The sequence below is a fragment of the Triturus cristatus genome, chromosome 10 (genome assembly GCF_964204655.1).
Source record: "Triturus cristatus chromosome 10, aTriCri1.1, whole genome shotgun sequence".
In the NCBI taxonomy this organism is placed as follows: domain Eukaryota; kingdom Metazoa; phylum Chordata; class Amphibia; order Caudata; family Salamandridae; genus Triturus; species Triturus cristatus.
Window position 1 is genome coordinate 1190426061 of NC_140593.1, and position 18901 is coordinate 1190444961.

An 18901-nucleotide genomic window follows, 5' to 3' on the forward strand; every position below is an offset into this window, starting at 1 on the left:
TGTCTACATGTGAAATTAAATTGTTGAATAAAGGTCTAGGATATTGCCCTGTGTCCAAGGGTTTCTTTTCAGACCTTCATATTGATCTGTACAAATTTACACGGAATGCTAAATTGAAATGTCACTTTGCCATTAATAACTATGAGCCCCAGTTAGTGGAGGGATCCTCTGTACAGACGGACATTACTGTTTCTCATGTAAAAAATGTTGCTACTTTGTTAGCTCTTGATGAGGATAATGATACGTCAATTGATACCATACTTGCAGACCTCAATATCAGACAGGATTACTCGTGTGATAGTGGTCTTCACACACGTAGCCCATTCATGCCACAAGGCCCACACCTGTCCAGTGTTGACACTTTTCATGATGTAGTATCTAGGGATTTACACACACTAGAAGACAAACTATTAACACACTCCAAAAGATACACCAAGGATAATCTTACCAAAGAGGAGAGAACAGCGCTTTATACTCTTAAATCCAACAGTTCTATCATCATTAGAGAGGCGGATAAAGGGGGAAATATAGTGGTCATGAACAGAGAGGACTATGAAGGGGAAGTACTCAGACAACTTCATTATACTACCAATTACATCAGACTGTCATCTAACCCCTGCCCCCTAGCAACCAGTGTTATTAATGACCATCTTTCACACTGGAGGGAGGTTGGCCTTCTCTCAGAAACTGAACATAAATTTCTTATGGTACATAATCCCAGATTTCCTTGCATTTACCTCTTACCGAAAGTGCACAAAAAGCAACCCTTTCCGCCTGGACGCCCCATAATTTCGGGCATTGGTTCCATGACAGAAGCCCTGGCCAAATTCGTAGACACTTTTCTACAGCCTCTAGTTTTGAACCTACCCTCATACATCAGGGATAGCACGGACATTTTAAACAAACTGGAAGACTTGGAATGGGAGGATGGCATGTGGTTTGCAACTTTGGATGTGACGTCATTATACACGTGCATCCAAAAGGATCTGGGTTTGAAGGCTGTTGACTTCTTTCTTGATAAAAGATCAGCCACACTCATGGAACATAACGATATGCTTTTGTCGATGATTAATCTGATCTTAGACAATAACTTTTTTCTGTTCAATCAAACTTGGTATAAACAAAACCAAGGGACTGCAATGGGTTCTAAATTCGCCCCTTCATATGCGAATCTATTCATGGGGTGGGTTGAACATGTACATGCGTGGTCTAGGATGGCGGCTAACTGGACTGGATACATCCAGTTCTGGGGTCGTTACATCGACGACATTATCGTAATATGGACAGGAACTGAATTGGAACTCAATGAGTATTTCAATTTCTTGAATCAGAATACCTTTAATGTGGCATTTACCATGGAGGCGTCTCAAACCTCCATTTATTTCCTGGATCTTGAATTTTATGTTGTAGATAATCAAATACACAGCACCCTACATAGGAAGGATACTGCTGTCAATAGCACACTACACTACACCAGTGCGCACCCAGCATCTACCAGAAATTCCATACCGTATGGTGAGCTGGTCCGTATCAGAAGGAACTGCAGCGAAGACAAAAACTTCAGACACCAAACCACACTGGCAATGAATAGACTGCAGAAGAGAGGATACCAGCAGGTTATTTTGCAGAGAGCGAAGGACAGGGCCATGTCTTTGAGAAGAGACGAGTTACTTAAGAATGCTAATAAATCCACTCACAGACAAAAGGAGAGACTTGCTTTCATTACAACTCATTCCACACTGAATCATGAAGTATTTAAGATCTTAAATAGGCATTGGCCTATTCTTAAGGGAGCACCAGGTGTCAGTAACTTCATTTCAGACAAACCATCTCTGACTTTTAGGAAAAGTAGAACTATCCGGGATGATCTCTGTCCAAGCTACACGTTGTCTCAGTCATCCAAGTCAAGTTGGCTGCAGAAACCGTTGGGATTCTACACTTGCAGTTCTTGTAACATTTGTGTTTTGGGTTGTAACAAAACTACAACATTTAGTTACAACTCACAAAAGCAACACAAAATCTACCATTTTATCAATTGTCTTACCTGTTATGTAGTGTATGTCTTGATCTGCGGATGTGGGAAAATATATGTTGGCAGCACAGTTAGACCCCTAAAAATCCGTATACAAGAACACCGTAGAGCAGCCCTGCATGGGGATACCGCATATGCATTAGTGACACACAATTGTTTTGCTGGGGTAGACAGATCCAAATTTCGCTTCCATGGCATTGATGTAGCCCTGCCCGCAACAAGGGGTGGAGATAGAGTACTCAAATTGAGACAACTGGAAGCCCGATGGATATGTATGCTACGTTCGGTAACAAAGGGGTTCAACAGTGACAATGAGATGCACTACTTTCTCTAATTTAGAACTGGTTAGTAGCATTTGAATCCTGTTCGTGGCAGTAATTCAATTTGTTTGCATGTCACCTTGTTTTTACATATGCTTTACTGTGTCGACTACTAATATGTATGGCTGGATAATGTTTTCACATTTCCTAACGTTTCTCCAAATGTGTATTTAGATAAACACAACTATCAAATGTAAAACGAATGTCATATCTATTATACACTGTCTGTATGTTGGCCCTGGTGTCCGTCCATATATTACTGCTTGTTAAGTGCTGTACGTGCCTATTCTATCCGACAGGCTGTTCACACACATTATTGCGGTGTTATATGTTAGAAAATATCCATGGACCGTTGCTTGATTCCTTAATCTATCACGTTCTTTTAGCATTTAACCTTCTGACTATCAATGGATGCTGTTCATCATGCTATCACATTTTTCTGACTCTACATGCTCCCTTTCCTTCTTTTTCAAACTGCATTACAAAATAGTCTCCGGAGGTCGTCAACGCTTAAACATTGGTTGTTAACAGTCTACAACAGTGTGTGGGAATGTTTCTTTAAGACGCTACCATTTTAGCGGTGTATACTTATATTTGAACACATTATTAATCGTTTATCCAGATCTTGGTAACTCTGGATTCTTTATATTCACCTCATTTTAGCATGAATTTTGTGGACCCTTTTCCATTAAGTATTAAGCACGTGGCCGGCTGTCATTAACACAGGACTGTACATAATATAAATCTCTTGGCCATCCATACCGGCATATGCTCCGACGTTGCGTGATACACATATACGCGGTCACCCCCAGGCGTAATGCTTCCATTAATATACTTCAGTACTCTAGTAAGTTTTTGCCGTCAATTGCATGTGTTATCCCGGTACGCACACATGCTTTACTTAACACGGACAGTATGACTGTGCACAGTGACCATGCACTGTGAATCAACATGCCGTTGACAATTTTGTTCGTGGCATTTGAACCGCTAACCTTCCCAAACGATCAGTGCCGTCGCTACTCTCAGCAGTTTCGAAATTCAAACCAATCCAAGATGGAGACGTTGGTGAACTACTTGTATTAACATCTAATTTTATTTGAATACTCAGCACTTTCACTGATTCATATACTCATGATTACTCTGACTTTTAAGAAATGTGGATCTGCTCGTATTATGTTAAAGCATTAGGGCTAGCATTGAGATATTACCTTGTTTCGTACATAATGTCTCTTATTCTTGTCCAAACACGGAACTAGTCAAAGATGGCGGGGACTGGGCCACAGATGGTTTGATGCATTTACGCTGCTTCCGTGTCTCGTAAATTTGCTGAACACGTCTCTTACTTACGTATAAATACGGGCAGCTGATTACTAGTGGTTGATTACCGATCCGACTCGACGGTGTATCGTAACTACGTTATCGACTCCTGTGAATCTGCTTGATACTTCGCTCCGAATTTACTCAGGTATCTGTGGGACTGAGTCAGGGTATCTTGGTTTTAACAGTGGGCGTGTAACGGCTTTGGTCTTAGATTATGAGGGCTTATGTGCCCCTGTCATACTTTTCGAATTGGACGTTTTAAGTGTATGGCTGTGCTCTGTAACTCAAACTATATATGATTATTGCGCCCTATACTGTGAGATTCTCGTCCGTGGGGTCCGCTATGCTTGGTCACATTGTTTGTGTTTTTGTTTCTTTCTCATAATTTTCACACATAATACGTCACTGCATTCTGCAGCGTCAACAGGCTGTCGTTCGTATTTTCAAATTGCTTGGCTTGACTGTGTTACCGTTAAAACTGCCAATTTTAAAAATTATTACAGCTCAATTTGCCGGAATTTGGCGCATTCTTGTAACTTGCTAGAGAACGTATCTGGCTTCCTCTTCACCAAGGTTGAGGGGTAGAGTTCTGTAATCTTTTTGACGGAATTGTGTCCTAGCACATGTTTTCTGTTAATTTATATCATTGTTCTCATTGGCCTATGACACTGTATATTTGTGTTCATCAGGGTTTGTTCTTTGCTGGAACAATACAGCTTGGATTATTCTGAATTATTGTCACTTTGGATAACTTTTCAACGCCTACGCTTGTCCACCGGCAATATAACTCGGTAAGAATATTAAATATTAAGGCTGTACGTATGCCTTTTGAATTCTGTGGTGATTACACAAATGACGTTGGGACCGCATGTGCATAATTTGCCATGCTTTAAGTTTTTATTTAATTTTATCTACTCAGATTAATGCCGATCAGTCAATACTTACAGTCTTGTTCCTAATAGGTTAGGAACTTTTGGACTGACATAATTTGATATCTTTCTCTGCGAATTTGGGAAATTATGAATATAGACATTTCTCCTCCCCTTTTTCTCTTTTACACGCTCTTTAGATCTTTGCACATTGGAAATCTTTCAAATCACTACATCTCAACAATCGTGTTCTACTAAGTTCGACAGCTTGATCCGTTGGTAAGCGTTTTGAACATTAGGATACAGTTTTCTTGGTTCCTAGGTGGTACTCTTTGTTCACGTGTTCATCAGTCTTACTTGCATTTTGGACTTTTTCTTTCTCTCACTATCTCATTTTCGGTGATTATTACGTCATGCTTCACTTTTCTATAAACCTTTTCTAATTACTCTGATCTTTTCTTCTCACGGTATCTCGGTTTTGGATATGGGCAGCTTCTTGGCCCTGAAGTATAATCTGGCACTTTTGGTATAAGGTTTCTATTCTTCGCTAAAATTAGGCTCATATTTGTCTTTTTATTTAACATGTTTTTATGAATAAATCTGATGTGAATTTTTGTATGACTTTAACAGCCCTGAAGAAGCCCATGTTTGGGCGAAACGCGTTGGCTGTGGATATAACAACATCTTCATAATAAAGAAGAAATTTGAAAAACTGCTTATCTCTTTGTGCGCTACGTTAATCCTGTAATATTACAGTATACCAGCTAGTCTATTTTTGTGTTGCCTCTCATATTTTGGGCTTATCATTATTGTTTATAGTCTCTTAAGCGGCTGACTATTTGAGGTGGGCAACGCACACACTACTCGTAAGTGACTTGTTCAGGCAGTGCGAATGTGCTCAAACCCAGCTGCTTACTTCTCATATATCCAAAAACGAAATTGGTCATAACAGGCTGGGTCCAGATTTACAAAGAGTTCACACAGCGCAGCAATCAAAAATTCTGTGGGGCAAATTTACAAGCTCCTTGCGCCACATTTGCGTCACTTTTAACATGGGAAAAGTGACGCAAAAGTGGCGTAAGGGGCTTGTAAATCTGCCCCTGTGTTGTGCAAATGGGAAAATACAGCGCACCACCACACCTACAAATACTGGCCTGCTGCTGGTGTTAGCCCCTGCACTGGCGCTCACACAGGCTGCCTGGGGTGACTTACAGCCTCATGGCCTGGCACAGAGAGTGTGCACTGTGATGCATTGATTTGTACCGGAGCCATTCTCTTCAGTACACATTCGTATGCACAGACACCTGCAGAAAGGGCTGAGTGTATCTGTGCAGTGCACTACAGAGCACATGCAACGCATCGGTTTCTGGGTAAAATAAGGCCATTCCTCCTTGTTTGAACCTGCTTCCAGGAGGCTTTAGTTTTTGACACAAGGTCCTGTGTGGCTTTCTCGGTTAATTGGGCTTTACATCAAAATCTATGGGTGTTTGTGCTGCCCAGCCCCAGACATGCCTCACTGATGCAAAGCAGAGCAAAGTGGATGTGGTGGTGCGAAACTGGCATCTTTCCAGTGCAGAACACCGTTTGCGATGGGAAGTAAATCACTTCTGCTGCTTTGTGCTAATTTGCATTAATTTGCATCATGCTAGCGCCTCTGCATAGCATGCTAGTGCCAAACGGGGCTTGGGTGTGAAGTCACCTCCAGAATTCAACTGTTTGGATGACGTGTGGGGCCTTTCTGTGGCACTTGTACTATGGGCAGTGCTTAATTTCAGCCGGTGGAGCCTTCCTGGCACTTATGTTTTTTTCTGATTAGACATTTTTTTTGCAGGTTTATATAACGCGAACTCGACCAGAAGGTATTGGGGAGCTTTACATGAGCACTAGTTAAGTTACACATGTACACATTGATTTCCCCCCTCTTTTTCCCCAAGAAAAAGAGGGAGGAAAACACACAGGGTAAAGGAGGAATAGAAATAGAGAAAACAAGTGTCATGAAGGGAGGTTGCAGGACCTGTAAAAGTAAGATAAAGGGGCAGGGAGTGTCTGAATTCCGGAATATGGCGCCTGGTATTTGGCGCACCTGCATGTAATAGGGCCGGCCGCAGGCTTCCCTGCACGGCTTTGGGCCCCGGCACTCATTCTTTCAGAAATTAAGCTCTGGCTGCGGCAATGGTGGACTCCTGGGTGGTGAACCACTTTGATCGTGGGGCCAGCCTGTGGAAAATGTGATGATGTCCAGCAGCTGCAGCTGGGTGGTGGGGGAGGCGTGGCCGGGGTCTGCTGTGGGCGTGGCCAGCCCACCTGTCAAAGGTGGCGATCAAGGGCCTCCCCGCCCAGAGCCACCTCCTGCTGGGGAGGATTCTCTGTTCAGGCGCTTAATAAACCAGTTAAGTGACTGAAAAGAATGGACAGGCAAACAGTCTCGCATAAGCTGGAACACCTTATGCCATACGAACTGGGGGCTTCGCGGTTCCCGATTTTTACTTATATTACCTCGTGGCCCTGATCCACTTCACGCATTATTGGTATCACCCTGATGCCCGACTCCAATACCTTAAACCTGACCGTTCACAAATCTATCCAAATTAGCTATCCGCTGTCTTGCCACAGGGCCTGCCTCGCTGCCCCACTGAGATTCAAACGCTGCCGTTGGGCTTGGACTAAATCACGGCGGTACATGGAGGTCTACACTCGGCCTGGCCATCATTCCTGCGGCAGACACCCCGTGGCTACCACCCGCCACTGAGACTCTTACCAAGCGTACGTTACTTAAACAGACTCCATAAGGGTGGCGATTTATTTACAGACTCCCGGCCGTGTTCGACAACTGAGCTCCTTCCTCACGGAGACGCCACGTATATGGACAGCTTCCTCCTGCACAGAGTTCGTGGATCCCTACTTGACGCCATAGCGGACCCCATGTCGGAGCCGGAGGAATTGCCTCCCCTTACACTTGTGATCACTTTGCCCGATAGTACTCATTTGGGGGCATATTAACAAGCCAGGCGATAGAATTATCGCCGCTTTAGCGGCATAAACCTGCCGCTAAAACGGCGATAATGGGCTTGATAATATGCTCTATGGAATTCCAATTGAAACCCATGTTAGATGTGAAGGACGTCTAACCTGGGCTTCAATTGGAATTCCTTAGAGCATATTATCAAGCCCATTATCGCCGTTTTAGCGGCAGTTTTATGCCGCTAAAGCGGCGATAATTTTATCGCCTGGCTTAATAATATGCCCCTTGGTCTCACGCTTCTATCGTTTATCCTTATCTCTACGTCCTGTAGTTGGGACCAGGGCGCGGGTGGCCTGGGAACGGGTTCTAGGTATATCAATAACAGATACTATATGGCATTTCTGCTGTGCACAAACACCGTGTATATCAAACAACCACCGCCATAAACTCCTACATTTTAAATATTTACATAGAATATCTGTGACTCCAATATTACTTGCAAAGATGGATCCCAGCTTATCGCATGCATGTGTTAGGTGCCCCAGCCGCTGATTTCCTGCACCTTGCATGGACTTGGGCACCTGCGCGCGCATACTGGGAGGACGTCTGTCAGCATGTATCTCTCATGGTGGAATGGACTATAAAGCCCACACCACTGATGGCACTGTTAGGGTATGTTCAGCCTCTTAAAAAATGTATCAGAAGGTTCACTGCGATTGCCTTACTTACTGCTAAGCGACAGGTTTCGCTGCATTGGGGCGCATCAAGCGTGCCCGCTGTGAAAGCTTGGTTGCGTGATCGGACACACTGTGACACTATGAGTGACGTGTGTGCCGCACTATTACCTCCCACCTCACGTCCCCGCGATATTTGGCAACCGCTAAAGGCCTACGTAGGTGCTCATGTGACTGAGAGGGGACTGCAGACAATTATACATCAACATTGCACATAGGGTCATCGAAACATTAGACCAGTTGGTGTCAAACAATAGATACAGCTAATGTAGAATAGTCTCTACCTAAATTGCAAGAATAGATATAGCCAGAGGCATTGGATCAAACGTACGCGGTGTAGAATTGATTAAGTGTTTGTTAACTGCTCCTGTACCTTGTTCACTGTTGGGGTATTGTTATTAATGTCATGTTGGCATTCCACTGTGTCATGCAAAGATAACATTATTGATTGTCTTTTTGTTTTTTATGCAAATCTCAATAAAGAAAATTTAAAATGAAAAAAAAGTGACTGAAAAGAAGAAAGTCAACACTGTGTGATACTTCCCCCTCACAGCCCATCCCCAGGAGTTTTATTAAGGGGGGGGGGAGGGATTTTTTCACCCTGATGAGGCACACTCGTTCCACGAAGGAAATGAACGATTTGTCCATTCCCTGTTTTAATTTGCTGCCCAGTTGATAAATCAATACAAGCTAAACCTGACATTCACCAAATTACGCAAACTACAATGGCGTAATTTAAATTTAATTTGGGGCAAATAAAATGCAATCCCACAGCACATGAATGTGTTACTAGGAGACAGGAAAGTGTGAGACCGGAAGATGGACACCTCATTTTCAGCTGTGACTCATAAGTAACACTCGCCAGAGCCAAAGCAGGCCATATGGCCACACTGTGCACACAACAATTTAATTCTCCTGTTCTCGAAGGGTCAACTGAGGGATCATGGGATGGGCTGATCCGGTGAGAAGGGAGGAGACAGGGATGGCTGCCCTATAAACAGATGCTCACTTTAGGAAGCACAGCAGAATCTCCTTGTCTGAGATCAAGGCCGGGGAGTACTTGGGGGAAATCAAAGCTAAAAAGCGATAGAGTTAAAACATAGAGGGGCAGATTTATGTTAACTGGCGCGTCCCTGCATATCAGCAGGGATGCGCCAATTATTATGCGCCACAGCTGCGCCACCATGGATGCGCCGCATTTATAATGCGGTGCACCATGGGGCAAAAACGGCACAGATGCGTCACGCATCTGTGCCATAAAAGTGGCGCATTGCTGGAGTTGCGTCGCAAGCACGACGCAGCTCCAGCAATGTTCTGGGGGGCCCTATCTGTACAATGCTGCGTCAATCCTTACGCCTGCTTCAAGCAGGCGCAGGGTTTTGACGCAGCATGGGCCTAAAAGTGACTGAGTGAAATCTTGTAGATTTCACTCAGCCACTTTTAGGAGGCGTTCCTGCGCCGGAACGCCCCCCTCCTGCGCCGGAACGCCTACATGTGGCGCAGGGCTTTACAACGTGACGCATCTCCCAGATGTGTCACGTTGTAAATACCCCACACCATGGCGCAGGATTTGCGCCGCTGCTGTGTCACAAAAGTGACGCAACGGCGGTGCAAAACATAAATCTGCCCCAGAGTATTCTCCCTAGCTCACAAAAGATTTCTAAAGTCACTGTTTTATCACCGTATTCCCTTCCTTCCTTCTTTTTTTCTTTTCTCATCTTTATTGATCTGGTCTGTTTCTTACGCTATTTATTACCTGCTCGTGCGGGGTATTCATAGAAGGCTGAATACTTCAAAAAGAAAACAAAGCCGGTTCACTAGGTATGTAATAGGTCCTAATAAATAGGTACTTGATAGAAAACACGACAAAACTAGAACAGAGTTAGACAACAAAAGGTCAAGAATACTCGTAAAAAATATTATAGGTATAAAGATAAACCTTTAGTGTTTATTTTGCTTTTTTTTGTAGAAAAATTCATTTTCAATTTATACAGATATTTCTCATCAAGAAAAAAACACATATGAATTTAATATAAACAATCACATTCCGTCAATAACTATACATTAATCAAGAGCATAGTGCGCGCCCCACTCAGAACATCAGCTCAACCATACAAACATTCAGTCATAACCACATTCATAACATCAAAACGCATTGTGGGTAAACACAGATTATCCTTGGGTGTTCAAATGGATGAATGGATTGTATCTCATCCAAAGGAAGCCAGATGGTACTTCAGAAAGGGAGAAGGTCATCGAATAAAGCGCCAACGTGCGTTTCGGTATAGGACCCGCAGGGGGCCCCACCTTCATCAGGGCGTAGACCAGGGATAATGGGGGGCAAACACACGATTAAAACAAACGTCTTTGGAGGGCCCTGGATACTAAACCTCCAAACCTATATGGCAACACGGATCAGTGTCACGTCGGAGCGTCAGGTGAGGCTCACTAATAGCAACAGACGTTGAGTAAGCGCTTAAGTCATAATCGCCAGAAATTTGAATTCAGAGCGGATCCTATGAGTGCGCGAGCCCGGAATGCTTCGGTAAAGGTCTTAAAGATAGTGCGTATCGGACTGCAGAGTTTTAACAACAACAGATAAATAACTAGTGGTCCGAGTCCGGAAGGTTGCTGAAAATGAAAATGAATTTTTCTACAAAAAAAGTAAAATAAACACTAAAGGTTTATCTTTATACCTATAATATTTTTTACGAGTATTCTTGATCTTTTGTTGTCTAACTCTGTTCTAGTTTTGTCGTGTTTTCTATCAAGTACCTATTTATTAGGACCTATTACATACCTAGTGAACCGGCTTTGTTTTCTTTTTGAAGTATTTTGCCCTTTACCCCGCGCTTACCGGTTCTTTATCGTGCTATTGGGGTCCCCCTCTCTTATTGATTCATAGAAGGCTGGGCAGACCGGCCCTTGAGTTTGGGTGCTGCTCTCCTTTACTGTGTTTTCTTTTTCTTTTTTTCTTTGATTCTCCACTTTTTCTGTTTTTTTTAATCTCAAAGAATTGATATAGCTGAAACTCTTTATATTTGCTCTGACGGCGGGACTTTGCGGCGGGGACCCATTTCTGATTACCATCACTCAGGGTTCTCCTGATTGCTCTAAGCTGGGGGGGGGGGGGGTCGGGTGTGGGAGGGGGGGGGGGATTGTTTTGAGATGGAGGGACTAAGGGCACTCGTCACTATTGCACTAGTAATCGCAAAAGTAAATCCATACCCAACGCTAAACGTTTTGAATGGCCTAAAAAAATTAAAAAAGGTAAAATAAATGCACGAAATGGGCTAGCTAGGGTGAAGAAATTTTTAAGTTTGCTCTGTATACCAGATGAAATTGAATATATCATGTGGGGAACACAATCTGCATATTGTCTAAAACGCTCCTACTGACTAAAATGCTTAAATGAATGACATTGGCACACTCAGAACTGTTTCAGTCAACATCTGCGGGCTGAATGATGCCCTGAAGAGACAGAGAGTGGCCCTGGGCCTGCGCTCACTGGGGGCTGACATTGCCCGCCTCCAGGAAGCGCACATTGAGGGATCGCATAAACATCTATTGAACTCACTAGGAGATAGAGTTATAGGGGAACTGCACAAGGAGCAAAAATAAAAGGTGTAGGGGTCATGGTAGAAAATAGACAACCATTAAAATCTCCCCGTGTGAAATCTGATCCTCTAGGAAGATGGGTTACAGCTGAATGTCGCTTCTCTCCAAACTCCTCCTTTACCTTGTGCTCCATCTACGGGAGTAATATGGATGACCCCGGGGTTTTTAATTGGATCACAGGAGAACTCGCCCATTGGCCCTCCCCAATTATTATTTGCGGCGACTTTAATATTAACTTACGCTGCAATTGGAAAGCTGACGATCAATGGACATATGCTGGCCGGACGCCCCAAGTATATCAAGCAATTATAAACTTAATGCAAATTCATGGGCTTAGCGGTGTGTGGGCTAATCTAAAATCAACCTTGCCGGGATATACCTACTTTTCTGCCCCGCATTATTCCCTAGCTAGGTTTATTTTTTTTTGCGCAGAGTTTTATATAGCTCGAACTTGACCCGAATCCAATCAGGTATCAGAGCGCTTTACATAGCACCAGTTACGTTACATGAGGACACATATTCATTTTTTGTTAGGCACGGGGAGATTTAGTGATTTGCCCAGAATCACAGGATGTTCAGCGTCATTACCGAAACTCGAACCCAGTTTCCGAGGTCGAGCGCCCTAGCCGTTAGGCTAACTCCTCTCCTCTCTCCTAGGTTAGATTATTGTCTGGTTTCATCCTCTCTGCTCCGAGATTGCTCTATAGATATTGCCCGGTGCTTTATGTCAGACCACAACCCACTTATTTTTAACATCAGAGGACTTGGAAAGTGTAGTGAAATCCCGACTTGGAGTTTCGAAAGAGCTTTATTGCACGATGCTGGATACCTGCATGTAGGTGAGGGGAAAAAGATCCTCATCCCTTACTAGTCATATAATAAGCATGTATCGTTCTTGTGCTGTTTCTGGCCCAGAAACAGGGGGAGAAGCCCCTATCCCCCTAATTTGAAGTAGGATTTGTTAGGTGTGTCCGGGCGAGAGTATACATTTTAAGTTGATTAGGATAAAATATCCAATTGATGCAAGTAGATTAGATGATGATGGTAAGATGTTTGTGCTTTTATTTGTCTGTAAGAAAAGAACAGAGATGGGACAGCCAACACGTGTTTCGCCCTCTAACTGGCCATCAGGCCTAGGGCTTCCTCAGGGCTGTACATAGGCAGTATTACAGCAAGAGTTCATAACACAGAGTCGAGTAGGTCATGTGTACAGTATATATAAGGGTGTGGTAGGTGGGAACAGAAGAGGAAGTGTGAATCAAAGAAGAATTAAGGGAAGGGAGCAGGGAAAGAAAGAGGAAAGGGAACAGAGTTAAGGTGAGAGGAATTAGCAAAGGTTGTTACCGGAAGTTTAGGTGTGGTTGAAAGGAAGAGTATATGAGTGGGGCGATAGAGAGAGGTTAGGTGGAGGTTAAAAATAGTAATTGGAATGGATGTGCAAAGAGTAGTTAAGTAGTATGGAAAGAATGGGGGATGTGACATGGATATTAGAATCATTTAGAAAGTGAGGGAGAAAGGTAAATAGTTATAGGCGGGCAGGTTGGCATTTACAGGAAACCATGTCATACAATACAGTTTTGATATTAACACGATTATTTAAGCCCAGTCAATTTCAGACATAATGACAACAATGATTGAAGAAAGTAATAAAGTATAAATTGTCAAAGAGCCCCAAATCAGGGTAGCGCGCGTATGCAAGAAAAAATCAAAACAGTTAGCGGTTGACAATGTACATATTTGCGAAAGCATCATAAATACAAAATTCAGGACAGCGCGCGTATGCAGGACAAAATCAAAACAGGTACCCGTTAGCAATATGCATATTTACGAAAACATCATGATAACGAAATATATTTTCAGTTATAAGTCAAGTGGTCATTTAGGGAGGGAGAGAGAAGGAATTGCATGTCATTAAGAGAGCAGGGTAGTCGGGAGAATCAATAGTTTAGGTACAATTCATATAGGGTTCCAAAAGTAGTATAGTGATGACGCAGTCATGGAACGCAGGAAACAGATTATGTAGACATGGTGAACAAGGCACAGTTGATCACAAAGGATCCAATGTTACGAGTAAGCGTTAAATCAGAGGCAAGATGTCAAAACGACATACAGTAGTAAGAAGTGAGCATATATTTACAGTATGAATGGGATTGCAGCGTCAAGGTGGTCGCGTCAGGTATGAAATGAAGGAAAATAAATTTACTTTAGTTACATCTTATACGGGTGGTTAAGCGAGAGACGCGGGTATGGGTGCGTGGCGTCAAAATCAATGAGGCGGTAATAAATGTGAGCCGCGGGAGAGGCGCGTCATTGATCACGATAAAAATGATTTTTTAGGTTGGATGAATGCAGTAACATGCAATAACCAATTATGAATGTTATTGTGAGGTCTAAAATACAATGGTAGGTGTGGTCTAGAGCATACAAAAACGTGGTTTGAGAAGTGGAGCTACTCCAAAGTGTGGAAAGTGCTCATAGACGCTCAATCATACGTAAGTCGTGAAGTAGGACGTGAATGCCAACCTTAGCGGAATTAGGATATATTTTAGGAGTGTTTCGGAAATGCAAGACATACAAGTGCACTAGGCAGATTGAGTAAGCAAGAACGTGTGAAGTGCACAAAGAGATCGAGAATCCCTTACCGGGTTGTCACGTAATGGGATATCTTAGTAAACGGGAGGGTTTGTAAACCCGACGATTCTAAAATGGGGAAAAGAAACAATGAAGAACAGAAAATGAAAATCGTGCCATATGGGCTGAGGTCAGGTGGGACATGGAGGGGGTAGTGATGTATCTCTTACCTCCGATCTCGGCTAATGCCAGGTTTCGATGGGTTTCTGCGGTTTTGGAGTAATGTGAAGCCGATAATAGAGGGCATTAATAAAGTAGTCGCGTGTATGAACTTCCGGGTAAACCCGGAAGAGACGATGTGCTTACGACAGGCGCCATATTGGAATGGGATGTTTGGAGAAGATGGGTTAACAGGGCGGTGAGTAGGACGATATTAAACGGCCGCCATCTTGGAATGGGGTAAAAGAGTTTGCAAAAGACAGACATATCGATAGACATTTAGAGCTGAATAACACTATCGGAAGGAATAACAATAATACATCAGGTATTTGATACATTTAGACTTTTACGAGTGTTCTGTATTTTCAGGACATGTATCAGTTCCCACTAGAGGTGAAAAGAAGTGGCATATATAGATGTTCAGTTGAGCATGGTAACGTATAGTTTGTATTTCTAGCATTGAGCAATGTTCGAATAAATGGTATGTCGAAAGAGGCATGCTGTGTATTCTCTGGTAACGTAGAGAGAGCGCTTCTGGTAGAGGAAGTTTGAGAGAGGCACAGAGGTAGGTTTTGGAGTCCTTGGGCTAAAGGAGGCGGTTTAACCAATATGGGGGAACAAGGAGCAGCTAATCATCTCCTAACCATACATGCATTTCCGCATCCTTATTGAGCCCCAGATTTGTGGTTTTGTAGTTCATGATAAGTTCACTCTTGCGTCTCCGTAGTTTGAGTTCACGATTTCCCCCTCTCGTAGTTTGGTGTATAATTTCCAAACCAAAGAACTGGAAGTCCTTTTTGTGAGGGTGACTGTCTTCAAAATGTTCAGTGAGTGGATGGCCTGCAGTATGTTTATGGATGTTGCGGTAGTGTTCCTGAATCCTGATCCGTAATGGTCTGATTGTGCTGCCAATATACGGAAGGTTGCAGGGGCAAATTATCACGTAAATACAGAATTTGCTATTACAGTCTATCCATTCTTTTATGATGAATTCCCTCCCTTGTGTTATTGGTACTTTTGTGGTTTTGCTGCAGCTTAGTTTGTAAATGCTGTAATTTTTGCAGGTGTGGAATCCTGGAGGCCTGTCTAAGAATGTAGTGACTATGTTACGTTTGTCTTCAAATTCTGATTTGCAGAGCATGTCCTTTAGGTTTGGTGCACGTCTGAATGTGATTTCAGGGTATGTTTTGAGGTCTTGACTGATGTTAGGTGTTTGTTTTAATAGATGCCAATGTTTTTTGAGGCTTTGTCTGATTTGGTGATGGCCGATGTTATAGTCAGTTACAAAGCGTATTGCTGAGTCTTTCTTGTTTTCTTCTTTTTCCCCGGTGTTTTTTCTGAACATCTGTTTCCTCTCTACTTTGGCCACTGAGGTCAATGTATTTTGTAGCATTGAATAGTCATATCCTCGTTGTGTGAGTCTGGATACAATTTCTTCTCCTTTCGTTTTAAAGACTTCGTCTTCACTGCAGTTTCTGCGTGTTCTCAGCAGTTCTCCTTTTGGAATGTTCCTTATGTTATGTCGTGGGTGGAAGCTGTCAGCGCGTAAGATGGAGTTTGCCGCTGTTTCTTTCCGATATAATTTACTTTGTAAGGTGTTGTCTTTGACATAGAGTGTTACATCTAGAAAATTGATCTCTTTTTTAGAGAAGGTATGGGTTGTTTTAATTCCCCAAGGGTTTTTGTCTAGTTGCTTCAAGAATCTTTTGAGCGATGTCTCATCTCCTTGCCAGATGCATAGGATGTCATCTATGTACCGCCGCCACATTACGATATGGGGGGTGAACTCGGAAAATTCTGGGTCCCACAGCCAGAATTTCTCCACATGGCTCATTAGGATGAAGGCGTACGGCATCGCAAATTTGGCTCCCATGGCCGTACCGCGTATCTGTCGGTATATTTTGCCATTGAAACTGAAGACATTGTTTTTCAGGCAGAAGTTAAGCATTTCCAGGGTAATTTTGTTACTTTCAAGTAAGTTTGCCGATTGCGTCCATAGTGATAGTTGCACTGCATTGAGTCCGTCCTGATGTTGGATAGATGTATAAAGGCTGACAATGTCTATGCAAACCAATATAAAGTCTGGTTCCCAGGTGATATCTTGAAGTTTGTCCAGGATGTCTTTTGTGTCTTGGATGAAGGATGGTATTTCCTTCATCAGTCCTTGTAGTTTTCTGTCCACATATTCCCCTAACCTGGAGCACGGTGAGTTGATACCTGCTATAATAGGTCTTCCTGGTGGAGGGTGAATGCCCTTGTGAATCTTTGGGAGGAGGTATAGAGTGGGCATGGTGGGGTATGGAATATACAAGAATAGTTTTTCTGATTGTGATATGAGTCCCGAGGCGTACCATTTGTCAAGCATGGTGATAATTGATTTGAGTATGCCTTTCGTTGGATCTTTGGTGAGGAGTTCGTAACAGGCCTTGTCGGCAAGTTGTTGGTTCGCCTCTTGGATGTAATCATCAATATGGAGTGTTACTGGGTTTCCACCTTTGTCAGCCTCCTTGACGATCAGATCTTTTCTTTCTTTAAGGTTTGTAATAGCCTTCCTCTCCTCTTGTGTGATGTTTTGTGGTAGATATTTAGATTTTTTTCGGTATTTGGTGTATTCATGTTCTAGATCATGTGTGACTGCTAGATGGAAAGCATCAATGCTGTTACCAGCGGGTAATTGCGGTAGGAAGGTAGATTTTTTAGTTAATCTACTGTCAATTGTGAGGTTCGTGTCAATTCCAAGTTCGAGTGCTGTTCTGGTCAATGTATCAGGGTCGTCGTTTACCTCACTGAGATGGGTCAGTAGGTCCACATGTTCTAGTTCTTGAATCGATAGATCAGATGTGGTAGTTGTTACAGGGGGCTCATGTCTCGTATATTGGTCTGCAAAGAACACTTTTAGTTTCAATCTGCGGATGAATTTAAACAGATCTATTCATGTTCTGGTTAGATTCCATGGGGTCGTAGGGCAGAAAGATAGTCCTTTATTAAGAATATTTGCTTCCTGGTTAGATAGTTGAATGTGGGATAGGTTCTTAACTAGGTTTAGTGGTGTTATGTCCTTCTTTCCATCTCCTTTTTTCTTGATCTCGTAGTGACGCCTATTGTTGGCGTCTGTTGGCGTCCAAATTGTTGGGAACCTCCCATGGTTGAAGTATTTGTGGTATTTGATGTTTTGATACCGAGTCGATAGCTTAGTACCTCCTGTATCCAGACTCACACAACGAGGATATGACCACTCAATGCTACAAAATACATTGACCTCAGTGGCCAAAGTAGAGAGGAAACAGATGTTCAGAAAAAACACCGGGGAAAAAGAAGAAAAAAAGAAAGACTCAGCAATACGCTTTGTAACTGACTATAACATCGGCCATCACCAAATCAGACAAAGCCTCAAAAAACATTGGCATCTATTAAAACATACCATTTATTCGAACATTGCTCAATGCTAGAAATACAAACTATACGTTACCATGCTGAACTGAACATCTATATGCCACTTCTTTTCACCTCTAGTGGGAACTGATACATGTCCTGAAAATACAGAACACTCGTAAAAGTCTAAATGTATCAAATACCTGATGTATTATTGTTATTCCTTCCAATAGTGTTATTCAGCTCTAAATGTCTATCGATATGTCTGTCTTTTCCAAACTCTTTTTCCCCATTCCAAGATGGCGGCCGTTTAATATCGTCCTACTCACCGCCCTGTTAACCCATCTTCTCCAAACATCCCATTCCAATATGGCGCCTGTCGTAAGCACATCGTCTCTTCCGGGTTTACCCGGAAGTTCATACACGCGACTACTTTATTAATGCCCGCTATTATTGGCTTCACATTACTCCAAAACCGCAGAAACCCATCGAAACCTGGCATTAGCCGAGACCGGAGGTAAGAGATACATCACTACCCCCTCCATGTCCCACCTGACCTCAGCCCATATGGCACGATTTTCATTTTCTGTTCTTCATTGTTTCTTTTCCCCATTTTAGAATCGTCGGGTTTACAAACCCTCCCATTTACTAAGATATCCCATTACGTGACAACCCGGTAAGGGATTCTCGATCTCTTTGTGCACTTCACACGTTCTTGCTTACTCAATCTGCCTAGTGCAATTGTATGTCTTGCATTTCCGAAACACGCCTAAAATATATCCTAATTCCGCTAAGGTTGGCATTCACGTCCTACTTCACGACTTACGTATGATTGAGCGTCTATGAGCACTTTACACACTTTGGAATAGCTCCACTTCTCAAAC